The sequence below is a fragment of the Ambystoma mexicanum genome, chromosome 3p (genome assembly GCF_040938575.1).
Source record: "Ambystoma mexicanum isolate Mex_15411 chromosome 3p, UKY_AmexF1_1, whole genome shotgun sequence".
In the NCBI taxonomy this organism is placed as follows: domain Eukaryota; kingdom Metazoa; phylum Chordata; class Amphibia; order Caudata; family Ambystomatidae; genus Ambystoma; species Ambystoma mexicanum.
In genome coordinates this window covers 1090190914-1090210438 of record NC_090925.1, presented here as the reverse complement: position 1 = coordinate 1090210438, position 19525 = coordinate 1090190914, and positions in this window count along the sequence as shown.

Here is a 19525-nt window from a genome sequence, read left to right as displayed (position 1 = left end):
TGAGCCCCCACAGGGGCCTGCTACGGCGGAAGACGGTGAGGAGCCATCCAGGTTGGTGGTTTCCACAGAGGAGGAGGAGGCCGCCACTGAGGGGCACATGGGGCCTGGTGGGGGCATCCCTGCTGGTGCAAGTGGTGCAGTCCAGGGGCAGGGGCAGGAGGCAGCACAGGTCACCGTGGAGGGGCCTGTGCATGTCGCTGTCCCTGACCCTGTGGGTGCACCACCATGCACCAGCAGGGATGCCCCGTCCCAGGCCCGTCCGCAGGTAGAGGGGATGTCCATGTCATCTGACTCCCCTCCACCTGCGGACGAGGAGACCCCTGGCCGTATGGAGAAGGTCCTGATTGGGGTCGCGATGCGCACGGCTGTGATTCGTGATGCCGTGCGTGCTTCCCAGGAGGAGCACGCACGTCATCACGAAGAGCACCGTGCCGACGTGGCCCAATTGGGATCGTCCATGTTGGGGGGTTTCCTGCATGTGTCGGCCAATCTGGCGGCCCTCTCCTCCTCTGTGGAGACTATACGCCAGTCGTTCTCCTTGCCGTCTTCCGGCCCAGATGCCACCAGGGCCCCCTGTGGCCACCAGGGCACGTGCACGACGGCGTCGGTGGTTTCCATCAGCCTGGATGCCGCCGTGCTGGCACAGGCAGTTGCGTCGGAGGCAGCAGCAGGCTCAACGTGGGAGGCATCATGGCTCGGGGCCATCGACATTAGGGGTGCAGGCATCGGCCGGAGGGCAGGAGAACCCTGGAATGGGAGTGGCTTCCGTGTGGGAGAGTTTGTGCCAGCAGATAGGTGCGGAGCGGCAGCGGGCAGAGGAGGAACGGCTCACAATGGTCAGGGCGGAGGACTCCATGCGGAGGGCGCTGAGGCGGGCTGAGTGCCTCGAGGGTCTTCGCAGGGAGTTGGAGCTGGACACTGCATTATCCCTGCGGGACCTCGGGGCCAGGGAACATGCCCGCCTCCAAGCCATTGAACGGGAGTTCGATGATGCCCTGGCCCATGACAACAACCAGTGAGCCGTCGGACTAGCCCGCTGCCTTTGTATATAGTTATATAGTTAGTGGTAGGTTTCCTTTAAATTATTTTTTTTTTATTTGGTTGCGATTGGACAATGCGCCACTTTTTTGTATATAGTTCAGTTTTTAGTTAGTTGACATAGTTAGGTTTCATTTGGTTGGGCTCATGGACCCGGGATTGTCTTGTAAATAGTTCTTCTATGGATTTTTTGATTTTTTTGATTTTTTTCATGGACATTCATCTTCTTTTTGTTGTTTTGCTTTGTGGTGTTTCTCATTTCATTTCCATTCTAGTTGATTTTCAATACATTTTTATTTTCATCCTTCAATGTGCCGTATCATCTCATTACTTTCATGCATGTCATGTTGGGTGTTTTAACATTCACTTGCAGCCATTGTGTGTGACAGACATGTGTTCATTTGCATTATTTACATTGGGTGTGTAACATGTAATTGCCTTTGATATGTGGGTGGATGTGATAGTTGGTTGGGCCTTTTGGCTGGGGAGGATGGCCATTACGGACATGATTGGGGATTGTTGGGACCCAGGTGCAGGGGGGCATGGATGGGACATGGGTGGGGGCCTGCTGGCAGGTGCCCCACAGTGCTGGGGGGTGGGGGTGGTGGGGGACATGAGTTGGACATGGGTGGGGGCCTGCTGGCAGGTGCCCCACAGTGCTGGGGGGTGGGGGTGGTGGGGGACATGAGTTGGACATGGGTGGGGGCCTGCTGGCAGGTGCCCCACAGTGCTGGGGGGTGGGGGTGGTGGGGGACATGAGTTGGACATGGGTGGGGGCCTGCTGGCATGTGCCCCACAATGCTGGGGGGTGGGGGTGGTGGGGGACATGAGTTGGACATGGGTGGGGGCCTGCTGGCAGGTGCCCCACAGTGCTGGGGGGTGGGGGTGGTGGGGGACATGAGTTGGACATGGGTGGGGGCCTGCTGGCAGGTGCCCCACAGTGCTGGGGGGTGGAGGTGGTGGGGGACATGAGTTGGACATGGGTGGGGGCCTGCTGGCAGGTGCCCCACAGTGCTGGGGGGTGGGGGTGCAAGGGGACATGAGTTGGTGTTCATTAGTTCAAGGAGACATGTGCCTTTGCTGGGGGGCATGCCCATGTTGGGTGGGCTGCCTGCGGGACATGACCAGGGATGCAGGGTAGTCCCCTGTGGTGTGGGCTGCCTGCAGGGGCCGTGGAGGGTGTACAGGGAACACCTGGGAGGACCCACACTGTCAAATCACATGTAGGACTCCCCGGCACCCCTGAAATACACGTACCCTGCTGAAATCGCGTGTAAAACTTTCCGCGCACCCCTGAAATACACGCGCCCAGGCAAATCGCGTGTGGAACTTACTGCGCACCCCTGAAATACACGCGCCCAGGCCAATCGCGTGTGGAACTTCCCGCGCACCCCTGAAATACAGGTACCCTGCTGAAATCGCGTGTAAAACTTTCCGCGCACCCCTGAAATACACGGGCCCAGGCAATTCGCGTGTGGAACTTCCCGCGAACCCCTGAAATACACGCGCCCAGGCCAATCGCGTGTGGAACTTCCCGCGCACCCCTGAAATACACGCGCCCAGGCCAATCGCGGTGGAACTTCCCGCGCACCCCTGAAATACACGCGCCCAGGCTATTCGCGTGTGGAACTTCCCGCGCACCCCTGAAATACATGCGCCCAGGCCAATCGCGTGTGGAACTTCCCGCGCACCCCTGAAATACATGCGCCCAGGCCAATCGCGTGTGGAACTTCCCGCGCCCAGGCCTATCGCATGTGGAACTTCCCGCGCACCCCTGAAATACACGCGCCCAGGCTATTCGCGTGTGGAACTTCCCGCGCACCCCTGAAATACACGCGCCCAGGCTATTCGCGTGTGGAACTTCACGCGCACCCCTGAAATACACGCGCCCAGGCCAATCGCGTGTGGAACTTCCCGCGCACCCCTGAAATACACGCGCCCAGGCCAATCGCGTGTGGAACTTCCCGCGCACCCCTGAAATACACGCGCCCAGGCTATTCGCGTGTGGAACTTTCCACGCACCCCTGAAATACACGCGCCCAGGCCAATCGCGTGTGGAACTTCCCGCGCACCCCTGAAATACACGCACCCAGGCCAATCACGTGTGGAACTTCCCGCGCCCAGGCCAATCGCGTGTGGAACTTCCCGCGCACCCCTGAAATACACGCGCCCAGGCTATTCGCATGTGGAACTTCCCGCGCACCCCTGAAATACACGCGCCCAGGCCAATCGCGTGTGGAACTTCCCACGCACCCCTGAAATACACGCGCCCAGGCCATTCGCGTGTGGAACTTCCCGCGCACCCCTGAAATACACGCGCCCAGGCTATTCGCGTGTGGAACTTCCCGCGCACCCCTGAAATACACGCGCCCAGGCCAATCGCGTGTGGAACTTCCCGCGCACCCCTGAAATACACGCGCCCAGGCCAATCGTGTGTGGAACTTCCCGCGCCCAGGCCAATCGCGTGTGGAACTTCCCGCGCACCCCTGAAATACACGCGCCCAGGCTATTCGCGTGTGGAACTTCCCGCGCACCCCTGAAATACACACGCCCAGGCCAATCGCGTGTGGAACTTCCCGCGCACCCCTGAAATACACTCGCCCAGGCCAATCGCGTGTGGAACTTCCCGCGCACCCCTGAAATACACGCGCCCAGGCTATTCGCGTGTGGAACTTCCCACACACCCCTGAAATACACGCGCCCAGGCCAATCGCGTGTGGAACTTCCCGCGCACCCCTGAAATACACGCGCCCAGGCCAATCGCGTGTGGAACTTCCCGCGCCCAGGCCAATCGCGTGTGGAACTTCCCGCTCACCCCTGAAATACACGCGCCCAGGCTATTCGCGTGTGGAACTTCCCGCGCACCACTGAAATACACGCGCCCAGGCCAATCGCGTGTGGAACTTCCCGCGCACCCCTGAAATACACGCGCCCAGGCCATTCGCGTGTGGAACTTCCCGCGCACCCCTGAAATACACGCGCCCAGGCCATTCGCGTGTGGAACTTCCCGCGCACCCCTGAAATACACTCGCCCAGGCCAATCGCGTGTGGAACTTCCCGCGCACCCCTGAAATACACGCGCCCAGGCCATTCGCGTGTGGAACTTCCCGCGCACCCCTGAAATACACGCGCACAGGCTATTCGCGTGTGGAACTTCCCGCGCACCCCTGAAATACACGCGCCCAGGCCAATCGCGTGTGGAACTTCCCGCGCACCCCTGAAATACACGTACCCTGCTGATATCGCGTGTGGAACTTCATGCGCACCCTGAAATACACGTACCCTGCTGATTTTGCGTGTGGAACTTCACGTGCACCCCGAAATACACGTACCCTGATGGAATCGCGTGTGGAACTTCCCGCGCACCCCTGAAATACACGCGCCCAGGCCAATCGCGCGTGGAACTTCCCGCGCACCCCTGAAATACACGCGCCCAGGCCATTCACGTGTGGAACTTCCCGCGCACCCCTGAAATACACGTACCCTGGTGATGTCGCGTGAGGTACTTCCCGCGCACCCCAGTGATACACGTAGCCCGCTTGCTGTGCTGTTACAGGGTTAGCGCAGCCCTTTGCGCTGGATTGGGTATGTTGATGGCTTTTCCCTGCGCGGGAGGCGTTCTTGGGGGCGTAACTGGCGCTGCTGCAGGGTCGCTGCGCCACTGTGCGCCACGGCTGGTTTTGGTGGCTGGAATCCATGAATACGCTGTGCGCGGAAATGGATTTCAGCGCACGCGGCTGGCGCAGGGATTCGCACGCGCACACTGTGCGCCAGCCGCGTGCGCCACTTGTGCGCTGAATTCTATGAATTACCCCCTTGGTGTTTTTGCTCAGCCAATTTCAAGCCATACTGACAGTTGAAAAGTCAATTCCGTTTTTCTTTTGTGTTTAAAGGGGGAAGTTGGGAGTGATATTCTGTTTGATCTGTGTTATTCCTGAGTACCTGTTCTCTCCTCACATCTATTTAAATTGCCTATTGGTGGGTTGACCTTTGCAAACTAGCCTGATACCTGGTTCAGTGTGACCGGGGGTGTCTCAGGAGAAGGATGTGATATGAGTAGTATAGCGTTCGGAATATTGAACTCATAGATAAAAATACATAAGGGTTTCATATCCGCACTACATGCTGGGCGAGACTTGGGTGTGTGCCAGATTGAAACCACTTACAACAGGTCTGCACGCCACTTTCAATGAACACTTCACTTCCGGGTTGGTGGCAGTGAGGAGTATAGTAAGGCGGGCTGAAAACTCTGGCAAAGCCCATTCAAGATTCTGCCTCCTCGATTGATGCTTCCTGGATCAAAGGCCTAGGGCTGCGCACTGGGAAATCTGATGCTTAAAAAGCAGGTGGCCCACTGCGGGAATGCATGGCAATAATTCAATATAACAAAACACTGGGCCACATTTAGAAATCAAAGATTTTCCCTCCAATTGTCAGGAGTGCTCTCTCCAGAAACCATTAGCTGTATTTAATAGCGAAATTAAAGCTTTTTTTCATGCATGGCTGTGGAGTACATGTGCATTGGTTTAAAAGTAGGTCAGTGCTGCCTTGTGCATCACACATGGCTGGCCCCTCTGAGTGTAGGAGTCAATTCTTGGTTTCTTTATTAGGAGCTAACTGAGCACGTACTGAAAAGTGCTTCCGTAGCAAGAGACGGGGTTGGGCTCCCATTTAAGGACCCAGATAAATAAACACAGAGCGCTGGGAGCTCGTGTTGAGTCTGATTAAAACTTACAAAGAAACCCGTTCAGATCTCCTTTGCCCTAATCTATTTTGCACCCTTTGTGGAACATACCACGCGTCTTACCAAACCAGGAAGCTGCATGTCTGGGCATTATTGATCAATAGTTTGCCAGAACCTCAGCTCCCCAATAGTTAGACCAATTGAATGTTATTTTTGCATCTGCATCTCACCTCCGATCTGTTTGCCCTACCCTCTCAACAAAACAATCAGGGAATCACTTATTTCTTTCTAATTTTTGGACAACGTCCACCGACCAGACTATATCTATAACACACCACGCTGGACAGGTCTCAATCGTTTCTTAACCTTCCCAATGCTCATTTAACTGCCCCTTAAGAAGAACTAAACTATCCCTCAGTCATGACAAAGCTGGCCCTAGATCTCAGTGATGTGCTTCCCATCTAAAAGGGATAGTAGAAGAGTTGACCCTTCAGCTTATTGTTCAAATGCTGCTAATACAAAATGTACTTCCTCCTCACCGGAATGAGTTACTCACTACTCCATCTATGCCGCACAGAATGCAGTGAGACACTATTGAAAAATTTCCAAACAGGCCCTACCTACATATTTTCAGGTTTCTTCTTAAAAAGAGATTGTCATAGAAGCAAAGCCACATTTCAGTAGGGATTATCTCTCTATGTAATTTAACCTGCCTCCAGGTGTGTAGCTTAAAATTACATCGAGCAGCTAATTTAGTGCTGTTTAGGTACCAATGTGTTTTAATATATAAATAATTGTTGGCTGATTATCAGGCATCCCACACCCATAGTAAAGGATATCCTGTAGAATAATGGTTGACAGGTTTCAGTGATTCATACTTACAACCTGTATCTGCATTTAGACAGACCTTGGCCTATTTCTGGTATTGCTTACTCATATCTTTGCTGCATAACACTGGCGTGTATGCCTCATCCTCCACGGATAGCATAGATCTATGAATTACTTTACAGTGCGTGGCTCCTCTCACATACAGGGGCGTGGCAGTCCCTATTACCACCACTTTTTTCTATTTACCCTACCCTCTCACCACCGCTCCACAAAAGAATAAGGTGGAGGTGAGTCATAAACTAAAAGATCCCACTATTTTGAAAAGTTTAAAGAGTTTGTTAGGAATGATAAATGACATCCGAAAATGTATTGAGAATTATGCAGAGATGACACAACCTTTAAGGAGATTACTGAAGCAGGGCGTACCATGAAAATGGGAAAAGGAACACATTGAGGCAGTGGCCAGGTTAAAAGAGTGTTTGATGAAAGCACCATGTTTGGCATATCCAATGTAAAATCAGGATTTCTTTGTAGAAATATGATTTACAGATCAATACATGTCAACAATGTTATAGCAAAAACATGATGCAAATAACAAAACCTTGTATATGCTAGCAAAGCATTGTAACAGGCAGAGACCACATTTAGGGAATGCGAAAAAGCACCTCTGACCACTGTCTGGACATTACATTTCTGCACTATAATTCAAGGAGAGCTGGTGATTGTTGAAACAAATCACCAGCCTCTACAATTTTCACAAAAACGAAGAATTAGATCAGGGGATTTGGCCCAGTCAAGAATTACTTCCTGGACATTTGCATTTCAGGGGTTTCCTGTAGAAGTGAAGTATGGACAAAATCAAAAGATCCCAGTATCTCATGGGCTAGCAGAATTGCATGATTGTGTAGCTGTCAGTGCTCCTGATGACATAGAGCTGGAGGCAAGTTGGAACGAATTTGAGAAGTCTCTACACAAGGCATTCAACAAAGAAACATGTAACGATTTACCAACTGTGTATGTAGATGGATGTGCATACCATGTAGAGAATGATACAGAAAAAGAACTTGTGGCGGGAATAGGAAACATATGGTTTAAATGTGACAACATTCCAAGAGTAAGAGATAGGTCCCAAAAGTAGTCAATTTACCTGGCTGGAAAGTGGAAGTGATATTCACTTATAACAAAAAAAACACTTAAACATGTCAAGATGATTCAGGCTATAGACAAGCTTGTGTCAGAAAATGAACAGATAATCAATTGGAGGAAAATATGTGGTCATTTGAAAACGCCAGGGGAAGATAAGGAGGTAAATTAGAAGGCATATCAATTAGCCAAAATTGGAGCTGTACTGGGGGAGTTATTTCCTACTAAACACTTGATTGGTGAAATACAGGTAGATGCGATAACATGCTCAAAGACTCCAAAAGCAGTTGAACAGTCTGTAGCACAATGGAGTTTTGATACTCCAGATTAGGACTTGATCAAAGCGCAAAAGGAAGACCTTATTCTAGTCCTATTTTATAACCATTTTCTAGATGCAGAACAATATCCTCTAACTGAAGAGGACCACAAAGGGAAAGAGGAATTGAGAGTTCTATTAAAAACCAAAAAGAGAATTAGATTACAAGGCGTACTGATGATTAGAGAATCTGTGACAGGCCAAATCCAATGGGTAGTGCCTTTTTCATTTCAGTGATTGATATTACATCATGCTAACATCAACTTGTATAATGTCCAGATGGGTGGAGTGCATTCCAGCTCCAGACTGCAGTGCGCAAATGGCTGGCACTTTGCTTGTGAATCATATTTTTTCAAGATTTGGTTTACCTCAAAGAATAAAGTCAGGCTGGGGAAGTCATTTCACTAGTGCATTGATGACAAAAATATGGCAAATCTTGGGTGCGAAGAGAAAGCTACACATTTCTTACCGGCCCTCCTTTTCAGGGGGAGTAGAACGGTGTAACAGATCGATAGTTGATATGTTGGAAAAGTTTGTAACTGAAGCAGGATCTAGTTTGGATTTGCGGCTTCCAGTGGTACTAATGGCAATCAGGTCGACCCCCTCTAAATCAACTAATCTCAGCCCCCATGAAATATTGACAGGAAGGGAAATGGTTCTGCCACAACACTTACTTTACAGAACAAATTAACAGGTGCTCATAAATGCGTCCACAATTCATGAATATGTGGAAGAATTGAGAAAGCACTTGCAATATGCGTTTGCATTTACGCAGCAAAATTTGGAAAAGACAGCTGACGTTGCAAAGACATATTATGATATTATGATAGGAAGGCATCTGTGAGAGAATATGAAATAGGAGACCAGGTATACACGTTTAAGTTCGGGATGGGGAAACAAAAACTCTAACTTCCTTGCAGCATTAAATTTAGAATTGTAGATAAGGTTTTCACCTGTGGTCTACAGAATTGCTAAAAATGAGGGTGAATTAACACTGGCATAGTTTGTCCATGTTATTCAAATGAAGCCCTGTCACCCAAAACATGAAGTAAAAAGACTAAAGTAAGTTGAAAATAGCAGGGAGGAAAAAGAAAAATTGTCATAGCAAGTGGTTAGGTTGTAAATAGTGCGACGATATCAAAAGGAGATTGAAAGTGGTAAAAAGAAAATATATATATATCGAGATAATGGACAAAAATACAAATAGACAAATAAGAGAAAGGAGTGTTGTGGTTGAGGCTGTTATCTGAAAAATACCATGTGATATTAGTGTGATTACTTCATGTTGTTTTCAGTAGTCATTCAGAAAATGTCTTGGCTGCATGGCATGTTATTTCTATAATTTGCATTTGTGTGCATAACTAAATTTGATTTCAGAAGCTTCACTCAGAAAGTAAAAAGTAAAAGGTTTGATGTGCTTGATACTTAAGTTGTTTTTCCCGTCAGCAAAAAATCCTTGAGACTGTCAGATACCTGGAGGATACAACCTGATTGTAGTCCCCTGCAAAGCCCCCTGGACTATAGAAGGGATCAAAGATGATGATCCCAAAATATGTGGAGATGATGTCCCTGAAAGAAATCCCATGAAGTCCCGGAATGGAGGAGTTCCACAAAGAACGGTTTCCTGTGTGAATATATGAATTCTCACAGACTATTTTTTATCACACCTATTTTATTACATACTATTATTTACAAAGACTATTTTTATCACAGGCTATGTTTATCATGAATTGATGAATCTTATCACAAACAGATTTGTTTTGTTTACTGGTTTTTACATTTGACTGAAGCCAATAGCACAGTTTTGGGATTTATGTTTTCTGAAAATGATAATGCTTTCCTTTAATATTTGATTAAAAAAAGCAAGTTACAAAGGTTAAAAAAAACTAAAATAAAAATGGATCACCAATTAAAAAAGATCAAAAATAAAGGTGTTCAAGAGATGAAAAAAAAAAATCAACAAAAAAAGAAATTCAAGGAACACCAAGTAAAACAAATAAACATTAATAAAAGATAAAGGTAATCAAGAGATAAAAACAACAACATAACACAACAAAAAAAGAAACACTTTCATCAAAAAAACAACAATTGTTTTTATTCTTTCTTAAGCATTTTGTTTCTTTATTTTGCTCAAGACTCATAATTCTTTTGGTCAAGACTAGAAATGTATGCATAATGTTTCTTGTGTATGAATTTTGTCATTTGCATATTATTCATTTTTGACTATTAAGATATGATTATTGGGAGAAGCACATGTGTATTAGAGCGTATGTGTTTGTCTTTCCTTCAGTGATTTCGGGGCATATCCCAGCAGTAAAAAAAAGGAGGGAGTGTAGGAGTAGGGGCTCAGAATTTTATCAGTTAGATTCATCATTTCAGCATGCACATGTTAGTGTGGGTTTGAACTTTAACTGGGGCCCAAGGTGTGAAACGCATTACTGGACTCAAGAGTGGGAGTCTCAGGCAGAATTAATTAGATGCTGATGCACAAAACACATGATGGAAATTGCACTTTGCTTCAGGATGATATTTCAATGAACTGAGCTGCACTAAATATAATACCAATATAATCTAACAAACTATTTAACCCAACCCTAGATAACATGTAACTGAATCCCTTAATACCATTTATTGCAAATTAGTCCATACTGAAATAAGCTGGGTGGAGATTGAGAAAAATACATGCTGCTTTGAAAATGGGAATTTAAACGTGCAGGCTGAATCTGCACTGGCTGATAAAATAAAACTAATGTGAAAACCTGTTCTGACAGGGAGTTTGGTTACAAAGGGTTTTGAGAGAGTGCAGTGGGGAAGTTTCTATTTGGGCGCTCGGAGACGAAGGAGCAGAGAGCTGGCTGGGCAGACAGTGTTCAGTGCTGGCAAGCTGATTGAGGCTGAATCTCCCTCCTGGGCTAACGATCCTTAGAAAAGATGCAGTCTCGAGAATCCTTATCTGGTCGTCCCTGTCCAAGGCAGGCAGAAAAGCCGGAGTCAGAAATACTGCCAACAAATCTAGGTAAATATGAAGCTAAGTGAGGGGCTATGATGTGAATGATAACAGATAGCTTAAGTTAAATAGTTCATTTCAGGTGCTGTATTAGGGATCCTATTTGTAATGTGCATTTAATACTGTTTTTATATTTCTCAAAGTCTTACTGTGCTTTTTTTAAAATGTATATCTCTTGCCAAGTTCTACGATGCCAAGGGTAGTTGGCAGGGATTTCTATAGATAAAGTGCTAAAATCTATGACAAGAAGAAATGTACTTGCACTGTGAAGTACAATGTGGGCATAAGTGTCTCTCTGTGTAATTTGCATATTTCTATTTTACGATTAAAAAAATCAGATTCAAAAGTAACTTAGACTTCTGCTTTCAGTTCCTTATATTTAACATGCCGAAGAAGACAAAGGCGTGGTAAAAAATATCCCAAAGTAAAGTAGCTGCCGTGTGTTGTTTATCTATAGAGATTGAATGAATGTGCCGTATTTCAAATGCATGCTTTACAATTGTTGTTACTCAACCAAAAGGGCGTAGTGTAGTATTGTACATAAGGTACCATTCGATGGCAGGAGCCATCCATCCAGAGTGTAACAAGTTCAGTATTTTGTTTGTTGTTAGTGACCCTGGTAAAAATAATTATTAGGCATTATTCTGAAATCAGTCTCACCACTATAAAGATACCCCAACAGTTTTGCCACAATATATTGACATGCATTATAAAATACCACCAAATACCACCACAATAAAAGATACCATGAAGTAATAGATATAACCCAAAAATATATCCAACAGAGCCCAGTAGTCGAGCTTTGTTATCTAGTGTTGTTTTTCTCGTGTGTTCATTGGGGGTGTAGGGACTATGCAAACAAATATGTAACTCCACCCCTATCCAGTAAAACAATCCAAATCTGCAAAGGGATTCAGGAAATTGCAGATTGAAAGTTCACAGAAAAGGTGCAGCCTGCAATGTCACACATGCCCTTGTTACATCTTTATAGTTTTGACTTATAGATTAGGGTGCATTTTTTCAGTAGCACACATAATCAAGTTTCTGGACACTTAAGTGATACAGAATGCACTCAAGTATGGCTTCAAGTGACTAACTGTCAGGGATTTCTCCTCAGCATGAAACAACACTCCATTCATCATCTCAACAGACCGTTCCTCTGGAATCTGAATAATAAGAGTGTTCTGGGTTAAAATGGCTGCATGTGAGAGCTGTTCTTTCTCTCTAGAAGGATATGCCACCGTCACATTCTCTATCATCAGATCAATGAATACACAACAGTATGGCGACTTCCATAAGGCAGAACATCTGTGTAAAGCCAAACAATTCCCTTCCAAAAGCAAAATGTGCAACTCCCTCAACTCAAATAATTGTCTGTCAATATAAAAAGAACTGTTGGGCTCAGACTCTTGCAGGGTTTGAAGCCAAGGTAACCTTGTTTGAAACAGCTCCTCCATTCCCCAATGGAATGTAATAGGCGAACATGAAAGAGGGGAAATAAACGGGGGCACAAGATGGCAGCCCTTTCTGCATGTTGGCGATTAAATATATGGTAAACTATCTAGTAGTTAGTTACCAAATTTTGTGATGGTTGACACTTCAATTACAAAATCAAGACAATTAGTTTCCATTCTGGATAATAATCTGCAGAAATGAAAATACAGTCATCGAGCTGAAAGCTTGGAAAGCTCTTATCCCCACGCAGATATACAATCTCTAGCATGCATACAACTGCCAATCTCCCAATACATATTCCAGACAAGTACACTCGTAGGGTTATGATAAACAAATACAATAGTCCCATTCTACAAAAGGCGGCTGACTTGCGACCCTGCATCAACCAGGCCTGTAGACCTTTTGGATATTGGATATAGAAAACTTTATACCAAACTGATTTTGGCTGAGTCCCTGAACTAGGTGGAAGAGGAAACTTGACCATCTCCTGCCCAAGTGTTATTCCACCCGGGCCCACCATGATAGTCCACATATTGGTATTGTGCAACCTATTCCACAGAACAACCAGTGAAGTCAGATCACCAAATTGTATGCCTTTCTTTTAATTCAGTGTCACATCCGACATGGACCAGTGTACATCTATGGCAAAACTGAAAAAAACAGCACCACCAAATACTAAATACATGAATGCTATTGAGTCTAGCAAGGGTGCTGTTTTCAATATATATATAGAGCACTGTTCTGGTCTTCCATGTGAAGCCAGTTCCTGCATTGATTGGCTCTTGCCTCCTCATCTGAGCCAATCCCGAAGCTGGCAGGCTTCAGCCAGCCCATACACCAAGGCCCTCCCTTGTGTTTCATCATTTCTCCTTCTCTTTCATCGCTGCCATTGTCCGAAGAGCGAGCCTCTCCTTACCACGAGGCTACGGAGTGCTTCCTGGGACCACCACGACATTCTCAAAGAATAGGTAGGTCTTACAGGCTATCCAAAACAGAGGGGCCATTTCAATATTGCCATCCGAGGGAAAAGCACTGGTCTGGTCTTCCATGTCCAGCCATTTCCTGCATTGATTGGCTCTTGCCACCTCATCTGAGCCAATCCCAAAGCTGGCAGTCTGCAGCTGGCCCATACACCAAAGGAGCCACTGCTAAGGATCCTGTCGGGTCTGGAAGGACCTAGGAGGGCCTCCACCTCTGTGCCCCTCTACAAACAATACTGCAGCGTCCTATGCACGTCCTGCTCTTGCACAAACACGGACACCAGAACCTCCAGGCTCCCTTCTGCTCAATTGTGAGTGATGGCTGAACTGTCCTATTGCCTCCTCAACCTATCTACTCAAACCATAACTGTGCCAATCATATTCTACCTCTCTCCCCTGACCACCTATTTTCTTTCACTTTTCTTTGTGTATTGCAAAGGTAAATTCGTTCAAGTTGCCCTGCTTCCTTTTCCATCTCACATCCCTGTGTGCACCACAATTCATCTGTGATCTTTTAAAATCGTATCTAGATGAGTGTGCTTTTCATCTTGCATCCATCTTGTGCACTGCATTGTGATCCTTTTTAAAATCGTATCTAGGTGGGTGTGCTTTTCATCTTGCACCCATTTTGTGCACTGCATCGTGATCCCTTTTAAAATCGTATCTAGGTGGGGGTGCTTTTCATCTTGCATCTATTTTGTGCACTGCATCGTGATCCTTTTTAAAATCATATCCAGGTGGGTGCGCTTTTCATCTTGCACCCATTTTGTGTGCACTGCTTTGTGGTCCTTGTATAATTGAATCATGCACCCACCTATTGCTCTGCATTGTATCTGTGCCCTTTTTAACTATTAGGCCGCCACTGTAGTAAGGGCCAATACTATGCAGTGCAGCCCCCTTCTTTTGTTCTCTCATCTGTCCTCTGCCACTGAGATGGCACCCACCATCTCTCCTATCTTCTCTAACTGCTACACTATCACCCATCCTCCCTCTCTCACGAAGTCTGGATGGAAAAAGCACAAAAATTATATTCTGGTTGCAAATCCTGGACTTCCTATCGGAGACACCTATGTCAGTGCATCTTCCAGAGAGATCTTCACTGATATCCTTTTCCCGGTCCCCTCTCCAGACCTATGGACCTCTCATTTTACCTTTACTCTCACCCTTTCACACCCTCTCCCATTAATGGTGGCACCAAGTGGGAAGTCCTCTCATCACGCTGCATCATTAATGTCTACCATACTGGCGCTATCCTGGAAAGCCTGGTTTGCAAGTTGGTCATCTCTACCTTCTCCACCCTAACCATTGCTACCGTTTACTGACCCCCAGGCGCTACCTCCCTTTTCCTCTCTGAATGGGCTGATTTATGTTCCTCCTTACTTTCATCCTCCTCCAATCTGCTCCTTTTTGGTGACTTCAACATCAAATTGGACTCCCCTGGCACAGCATCCATTTGTTTAGTTGACCTCTGCACCTCTCCATCTCTCTCCATTTTCCATTCTGGACCAAGCAACTCTTCTGGACATACTCTGGACACCCTCATCCACTCTGACCCCCGTCTCTCATCTCCTCTGTTCCCCCCTCTCTCTTGGTCAGTTCACTCTCTTAGTCTCGGGAGCATAGCTCAGGGGCAAAGTGCTCACCTTGGAAACAAGACGACATGGAGCAACACAGATTCGATCCCAGGGTCCGCGTCTAGAAACCTCTTGGTATTAAGTGTGTTATAAATAGCCTATCATATCATTACTCTTCTCTCCTCCCACCTGGGTCCCTTTGGCCCTTTGACCACACCGCCAAAAGCCATGCCAACATCATTCACAAACATCTGCCCGATGAAATGAGTGTCAGCTGCTGCCTTCAGTTCCAGCTTTATCCCCTTTTGCCCCCCTAACTCAGACTCTACCACCAACACTGCTCTCAGCAACTTCCACTTGTCCATTACCAACCCACTTGACATTCTTGTCCCTGTCATTGGGATTCATCTGAAACCTGCCTCTAAGCCTAACACCTGGTATGACTCTGAAACTTGCAGCCCAGAACAAAAGTGCAGGGAGGCGGAACGGAAGTGGCAAACTTCAGGTTCACCCTCTTACAAAATGGCTTGCAGGCCGCCTCCAAATGCACTACAGAATCTCCACCTGTGCCAAGAAAAGGGCCCACTTTCTGGCACGGGTTACTGGTGCATCCAAAAACATGGCTGAACTTATCAAAATCTGCCGGGAACTAGCCAACCCTACCGCAGTCTCCTCCTCCCCTCTTCCTTCTCAGGCTCTCTGCAATGAACTGTCTACTAATTTCACCACCAAAACTCAAGACATCCTTAACTTCCTTGTTACTCACGCTTCCAGCCCATTCCACACCTCCTTGCCTCCCTTGGTCCTACCCTCGTCCTTCCCCCTTCTCCTCCTTTGCCCCTGTCACACCTGAAGAAGTCACCATAGTTGTCCGCTCCATGAAGGTCTTGTCCAAACAGGTTTCCCCTTGCTCATCCAGAACCATTAAGGACAACATTGGCTCTCTTGAGCCTGCACTTGCTGATCTCTGCAACCACTACTTTGTCACTGGATCTTTCCCTCCTTCTTTCAAGCATTCCCTTGAGCACCCGTTCCTTACAAAAACGTCAGCAGACCCTACCTGCTCAGCCAACCACCGCCCTGTGTCCATCACCCCCTTCCTGGGGAAACTTCTGGAGAAGATGGCCTTGCCTCAACTCAACTCTCACACTGAACTTGTTGGTGGTCTCCACGACCATCAATCTGGATTCCCCAGCTGCCCTCATCCGACTTGATCTCTCCTCTGCCTTTGACATGGTCAACCACTCCATCCTCATAAAAAGGCTCCACAACACCCTTGGTATCTCGGAACAGGCACTGGACGGGCTGACTCCTTCCTAACTGACCGCTCTTTCCAAGTCATCCTGGGCATCTTCTCCTCGCCTACTTCCTTCTCCACCTTTGGTGTTCCCCAGGTTTCTATGCTCCCCCCTTGGCTCTTTAACATGTAGATTACTCAGCAGGCACTCCCCATCTCCTCTTCCTCCCCAACTACCAGTGTTACGCAGATGATACACAACTCTTTTTCAAACTTGCTTTGACCTTCTTGCACCTTCCATCATCCCTGACTGCCTTTCCGCCATCCAGGTCTGGTGCACTGCCAATGATCTGTGCCTCAATGCCCGCAAAACTGAGATACTTCCCATTGGAACCCCTGCTCCCGCCTTCTTCCCTTCTCTCTGGCCTTCCTCCATTTCCTCCTTCCTCCCCCTGCTCCTTCTTCTGAAACCAGAAACCCCAGAGTCTCTGCTCTCTCCTTCCTCCCTGACATTCAGGACATTGCCAAGAAGTCCCACTTTCAGCTCTTCCTTCTCAAAGGAATTCTACCTTCTCTCACTTTCCCCCAGAAGCCCAATGTTACTCGAGACCTGGTTTTCTCCAGGCTTGACTATTGTAACAGCTTCCTCCTGAATCTACCTTCTTCCACTCTGCGACTCCTCCAGCTAATCCAGCATAGGGCAGCAAGACTTATCCTTGGCCTCAAGCACAGGGACTGCATCTCTCCTGCCCTAAAAAGTCTTGACTTTCTCCCAGTTGCTTCACAGATTAAAATCAAACCCTCTGTATCATCCACAGGTCTTTCTGGAGCCTGGGACCATAGTATCTGCGGCTCTCTATTATTAAATATTGTCCCTCTAGACCTCTGCATTCCTCTGGCACCAACCCTTTGTGTGTAAAGCATTTTGCTAAACAGAGGGCAGGAGGTTTGATCGCTTTCCCTGGTTGACTCCTTTCTATGAAACAGCTCCCCCCTCCCTCTTCGTATTGAGCAGGACTTTCTTAAATTCCGCAAGCTCTTCAAGACTTTCCTCTTTACCTCCTCCTTCCTACCTCCTCTTCTCTGCTAATCTCACAGTTGCTTTGATTGGATACCAGGGCCCTAATGCATCCTCAGGACCCTGACCTCCCACACTCAATCGCGCCTGGCATCAGTCTATCCTCAGCACTTAACTCGGCACACCCTCCGTCCTGGAGCTCGCACTTACCTTACCATGCACTTCATCTGCTGCTTATCCACGAGCATGGGCACCCCAGCACCTACCCCCAATGACCTCCCTCTGCTCTTGCATGTTCTGAATACTATCCACGAGCATGGGCACCCCAGCACCTACCCCCAATGCCCTCCCTCTGCTCTTGCATGTTCTGAATACTATCCACGAGCATGGGCACCCCAGCACCTACCCCCAATGCCCTCCCTCTGCTCTTGCATGCTCTGAACACTCACATGGCATAGTAGGTTCATCCTTTTTTCCCCCTGCATTGCATTTAATATTTTATGTTTTTTGAATGTGTCTCATTCCTATGCCCCCTCCCTGTTGCCCTGTGGGTGCTTTGAAACAGAATTAACTTGCTGTATAAGCATCTAACAAGCAAACAATAAATAAATACATGTATTTATACATCTGACATGAATAGAGAAATCAATAAAACCTCCCAGATATTCCAACCATGTACGTTACGCAAACCTGATTGCTGTCGCATGCAAACTATTTTCTCTGGACTTCCAAAACAGACACTCTATATTGTAAAATAAATAATGAGGTCATATACAAAACACATCAAATGTAAATCCTTATGTATAGTGCCTTGAGCCTTTTATGGTCAGGGTGCCGAATACTTGCAACTTAAGTTTCAGCCCTATATCCTGAGGCATACAAGCAATTCTTGTTTCAGTGCCATGCTTCAGACTCTCGAGGTCTGTTGGCCATGCGTTCTCAGTGGCCATGGAGAAGCTTTGGAACTCTTTGTCTCTTTCACTAAGGGCTACTGAGAAGAATCTGCTGTTTAAGCGTCTTTTAAAAATGTTTCTCTTTTAGCAGGTTATGCCGTGTTGGACCGTCTCTCCTCTGTGTCTCTAGCGCCAAGGTGCCTTCTAGTGGATGTGCACTTTATAAATACGTACTAACATGACATATAAAACAGGGAGGCGGGACGGAGCGAAGCAAGAGTCCATTAACACAGGCAGCATAAAATTACCGGCGGTCGGTCGTCCCTGCCCAAGTGTCATATCGCCATTAGCAACCGTGTAATTTATATGTTGTTGCTAAGGGTGTGTATAACTTAAAATAAAAAAAGGAAATCATACTTTCAGTTGTGGGACTGCATAGTATTTCCAAAGAGCGTTTTCTGTTTTCATGACCATGACATCATCAACAAGGAAACAGTTTCTGAAAATGGAGCATGGCGCTGCACCCCAAGGTAAAATACATTTATTTATGTTAAACACACCCTTATCTGAAGCACATTAACTACACAGGTATTAAGGGGAGGGGGCAAAGTGGAGAGCGGGGAAGTGAAGGGGCAGCAGGCCAACAGCACTCAGTTTGCTTGGAACAGAGGCTTGTAACAGAGACTACAGCCGACATTCTGAGCTTCCTGATTGGTCATCACCCCCTTCCAGGATGCTAGTGTGGAAATTGATGCAACAAATCAAAGGTGATGTTTTTGGGCAGAAGGAAAAAAAAAACAAACAACACAAAATACACAAGATTTGCAGACATTTCATTTTTAGTGTGAGTGTTGTAATACATGAAATGAGCACCAGGTTAAGCGTGCATTATTTGCTCAGAAGGGTTTCAGCTTATCACACTATCACAGATATATAGTTATTAAATATAAAAAAAAACTGTTGCCACTATTATTATCCCAAAGGACTCTTTGATTTATGCAAAGCAGCCAAGCGATTCTTGTTGCCATTTGCTTTTCCTTTGTTTATTATATTTATAGAATATGGGCAATTTACTCACTGGAACTCATGTTTGGTGCAATGTAGTAAAATAATGTAAAAACAAGATGTAAGATGCTTAGACCCTTTTTACATGTTTCCACTGCTCCAAACATTGCAGGCAGAATGGGAGATTGGACGGGAAAAAACATTTCCTTCACCTCATCTCTGCTCTGTCTGCAAAACCATCTAGTTTTACACTTACATGAGATTTTCATGCAGCCATAAAACAAATGGATTCATACCAAATCTTCCTGCCCTTAGCCCATGCCAAAATCAGATGGATTACATTGCAA